This window comes from Octopus bimaculoides, chromosome 3 (assembly GCF_046866305.1).
Source record: "Octopus bimaculoides isolate indiv1 chromosome 3, ASM4686630v1, whole genome shotgun sequence".
NCBI classification, from domain to species: Eukaryota; Metazoa; Mollusca; class Cephalopoda; order Octopoda; family Octopodidae; genus Octopus; species Octopus bimaculoides.
The window spans coordinates 107,287,537-107,292,419 of NC_142930.1; the positions used below are offsets into that span (position 1 = coordinate 107,287,537).

The following is a 4,883-nucleotide window of genomic DNA, read 5'->3' on the forward strand; positions in this document are numbered from 1 at the left end:
CATTTATATTCTGATCCCCAATCTTTGTGAGTATACCCAGCATGTTGCCACCATCTCTATTCTGCTGTCTCCTACTCTCTCTCTCCTTCTCCTGCACTTCCATCAGGTTGGGCAACCATGTATTTCCTTTGCAGTAGCACACCTGTTTCTGTCTTCATTCCTGATGTTTCTCTCTCTAGCTGGGTAACCTTGTACTTCCTCTACGGCAAGACACCTGTATCTATCTTACTATAACCTTTTCATCATCACCTCCTCCCCTATTAAAAGGTTATTTTTTGTCTTGCAAGTACTTGGTGACTCTGTCAGTGCAGGTGCCACTTAAAAGCACCCAGTCCATACTGTGAAGTGGTCAGTGTTCAGAAGGGTATCCAGCTGTAAAAACTTTGCCTATGCTTGCGCCACATAAAAAGCACTATGCACATCACCTGTGCTTGTGCTAGGTAAAAAGCACTAAGTCCATTCTGCTGAATGGTTAGTGTTAGAAAGGACATCCAGCTATAAACATCTTGCCAAAACAGGGGCTGTTTCAGGCAGGGCAATATCAAAAAGGGTTAATGTCTTTGTCATGGTTCCTGGCTAGCATCTTAGGATGTTTTTATTGTTGGTGTGGTTGATGCTGAAGTTGCTTGTCTACAAGACTTTGTGGTTGTCACCTTCTTTTCCTGTTTCCCTCCACTCTATTGTATACAGTGTGAATGGCTGTGTAACTATATGTATATCTGCTCATATAGATTTGAAAAGGTGGTTTTCTGTTACACTGGGTTCAGCCATTCCACTGATGTTTCCTGATAATCAGCATATTGATTTCAAATTTTGGAACAAGGCCAGTATTTTGGTGGGGAAAGGGGTAAGTCAATCAGATCAACCCAAGTTTTCAATGGGCACTTGTTTTATCAATTCAAAAAAGATGAAAGGCAAAGTTAACTTTGGTGGAATTTGAACTCAGAACATGGATGAAATGCTAAGCATTTTATCCAATATGCTAACAATTCTGCCAGCTTGTTACTCTAACATCATTCATTGAATTTTTTATTAATTACTGAGATGAATTAACAATATTGTATAATGTTTCAGCAATCAAATATGTAATACTAGAATTTAACAAAACACATGAATGTTATATATATACATAAGGCGGAAGACAAATTTCTAGTTTTTAGTAGGAGTTCAAAATTTTATAAGAGATTCAAATTTTTTATAGGATTTTAAAAATGTTTATATAGAGACAAATTTCTATGAAGAGTATAAATCTTTTGGGAAGGTAAAAATTTTCATGAGGATTAGAAAATCTTTATAGGAGCCAGAAAATTTTCATATTTTAAATTTGTATAAAGAATATGATGTTGAAAGTGTAGATAAAGTCATTCATTTGTTTGAATGTTAATGTATTTATTTTATGCAAAACCTTACTGTTTTCATAAAGTTATGAATTCATTTAAATCAACAATTTAATTGAAATTCTTAATTTGAATCATGGGATATACTTTTTCATTATTTTTCTGGCATATTTTAATTTTCTCATTGCCTTATTTCCATGATTGTTTTGTAAAAACATCTTAAATAAATTCAATCTGTGTAAAGTTTTATATAATTTTAAACCCATAAAATGACAATCTATCTATGTTAAATAATTATAAATTTTTCTGATCTTGTATCTTCTTTAACAATATAAAACAGTCATATGAGTACCTGTAATGATATATATATGTATGCTCAAAAATTCGACAATGACTTGTCATAGAGAAAATTGAGAGCTACATTTGAAAATCAGATAAAACTTTAAACATTTTTATTGTTTTTAAACCTTCCCAGACTCCCAAATAATTGAAAACATAGTGCAAAGATGGGATGCCAGAAATGCATGGCACTTATAAATTTGGTAGGAGGAACTGAAGGAATTCCATTGTATATATATTTATGAGGGTGTGTATTTATTTGTGTGTGTGTGTGTGTGTATTACTATCTCCTTGCCTTGACATCACGGGATAGTTGTAAATGAGTGTCACCTTTATGCAAATGCAGTTCTCTGTTTCTGTTCTTTTAAGAAAACGTCTGGTCATGAGAAAATTTTACCATACTTGGAAACAGGTGAGGGCATTCAACAAATTCCATCCGACCCATGCAAGCATGGAAAAGCGGACGTTAAAACGATAATGATTATACTTATGGAACCAATGTTATTTAGCCTCCAGGTCAACTTTGATGGAGCAGACCTATAATAATAAATGTTCTCTCATTGCTTTGTACAAAACATAATTAAGGTTGAACTCTGATCCTGCACATGATGCTAAGATAGAAACGTTATGGCGCCATCGAGAGAATGTTGATGATATATCATTCCCAGCATATAGAGTCAAGGAATGAAATTCTAGGGTTCTGACATACTTGATGTAGTTAACCAATGTTTTTATTTGAAATTACGAGGGCGGCGAGGCGGAGGAATTGTTAGCATCTCATTATGTTCTGATTTCAAATTCCGCCGAGATCGACTCTGCCTTTCATTCTTTCTGGGTTGATAAAATAAGTACCAGTCGAGTATTGGAGTCGATGACATCGACTTACCCCATCCCTAAAACTGCTGGCATTGTGACAAAATTTGAAACTATTATTTGAAATTACGGTAGAGTTTCTAAAATATCGGTCTGCGGAATCTCATGGGGAAGAAAAAAAAAGATACAAAAGGAGGTAAAAGAGTGAAAAAAAAAAAGAAAATGAAATTAAAATGCTTAGATAACATTGTTTTCAGTCACAATTTTCGTTGTATAAAACACTGGAATACTAGGCGGGGGGATACACTTTTCTTTTCCTATGACTTGGAGAGTCTCTTCCAAAAATTACCCTCTCAATGATGGCAAACAATCATTTCCTAAATGACAAATTCTAGAAACAACAAAAAGTATATAAGTGAGAATACATATATATATACACACCGGTGTACAAACGGTGAGTGGGAGAAGTACTCCAAGTATAAGGTAAAATATATTTAAGAGTTCGAAGCTGAAGATTCACTCTGTCGCAATTCCGAGTTTCTCACTTGTGTGCGTTCGTTCAGGCAACAAAGAACGAATGTTTGAGCAAACGCATTAAAGCAGGAAATCCAGAGCAGAGACAAGAGAGAATCTTCGTATTTAAGTAAATAAATTAGATATATGTGTGTTATCTATCTATCTATCTATCTGTCTGTCTATTTATCTATCTATCTATCTGTCTGTCTGTTTATCTATGTATACATACATTTGTAGTGTATTTGTGTGTACCTACGTAAGAAGATATATATGTGTATACATATGCATATTTCTATGTAATGTCTGCGCAAATGTACGGCTCTGATATTTTTCTGTCGTTTCGTGTGTGTATATATAAAAGTAAAGGTGGGTTTGTTGATAGATCGAAGATGGTCAGGCAGGGAATTCTCGAATTACTTTGTGCAGTAGTCACGTGCGATTACGAATCACATCGCGTGTTCGATCCTGCTATCTACCATCGCCACACATCATCCTTGCCCCGTTTATTTTCTATTACTCTCCTTCTCACCTGTCACCTTTTTCATTTCGTTTTCTTCTTTCTCTCCTGTTTCCGCCTCCCTCCCTCCCACTGCAGCTGACGCATCACACAACAAACCCTGATTAGGATGATCGATTTTGCTGCAGTTGTCTGCTCTTGATCAGCTTTAGTTGCATGTTTCTTTTTTCCTCTATCGATATGATCGAACGGCCGATAGATGGCAGTGCAGTACTGTGACGTAACTACTTAGCATACCAACCTGACAGACGACGTAGCCATCCATACATTGCATAGACAGACTGACAGGTTAGTTATTTTTCTTTTACTCTGTCCCTGGCTTTTTCCTATTTATACATTCATTAAAATTTCACTGAAACCTCTAGAATAATACCTGTTTTTGTTACTGGTATCCTTCGAGGACAGTATCATAGCTGTTTATTCATTATATAGGCCTACTACTATTTCCAGTTCGATCTGTCTTCTACTGTTGCTGATTGGATTTCTGAATGAGAAGGTGTAGCTTTGTAGAAAATGGCATGTAGTGATCTAAAGCTAAATATATTTAGCTTAATATTTCTCCTGGCTGTCGAATTTTTCGCTTAGCACGATTATTAGTAGTTGTTATTTAGCCCCGTGTTTTCCCAGACCAAACAAACGTATTATGAATGACATTCCAGCAATGGCCACCCCTTCCTTTTTTATATTTTCTTGTTTCTCGAGAATTACATTATCCAATGTCCTTCTCTTTTTAAAGACGGTAAAGGTGTGATTTGACTTATATATCTGACAGGTCATGCGACCGCGTCGAAGCTTCCAAGTTGGTTTCACAACATTGTTAGGGATCTATGTCAGCGATTTTCTTCTATTATTTTTCATTTATTTTTCGATGATGTATTATTTATTGAATAGGTTTCGGATTTTTGTACCAACCTGCGTTCATCACACCCTATCTCCATTAACAAATATGATACACTGGACAATGTAGTCTTTGATATACTTATCCGGAGAAGAAAAAAAGAATCAAAAAATGGAATGGTCAAAGCCGGAATGCTTTTAATAATAATCACACACACACACATACACACATAAGGTCTATTGGACTGTGTAGTCCTTGATATTCTTGTCCGGAGGAAAAAAGTATAGGATGGTCATGGCTGGAATACTTTTCATAATCCTTTCTACTATAGGCACTAGGCCTGAAATTTGGGGGCAAAGAGTCGACTACATGGATTCCCGTACTTAACTAATATGTATTTCATCGAACCCAGAAAGGATGATAGGCGAAGTCGACCCCAGCGGAATTTGAACTCAGAGCATAAAGACGGACGAAATTCTAATAAACATTTTGTCCGATGCGGTAATGATTCTGCCTGCATCCT

General features: G+C 35.8%; 1 protein-coding gene across 14 annotated transcripts in view; it reads left to right on the forward strand.

Moving 5' to 3' along the window:
- The first annotated feature begins 3,652 nt into the window (after window positions 1-3,652).
- The window catches only part of LOC106882707 (MAP kinase-activating death domain protein), a 187,391-nt gene continuing 186,160 nt past the window's right edge, over window positions 3,653-4,883 (forward strand). For 10 of the 14 annotated variants that reach the window (XR_016241168.1, XR_016241167.1, XM_089349432.1 and 7 more), the window contains exon 1: window positions 3,653-3,810. The gene's annotated coding sequence lies outside the window, so the exon portion shown is untranslated. The remainder of the gene's footprint in view (window positions 3,811-4,883) is intronic. The other 4 variants (XM_089349433.1, XM_089349440.1, XR_016241169.1 and 1 more) reach the window with 2 other exon arrangements.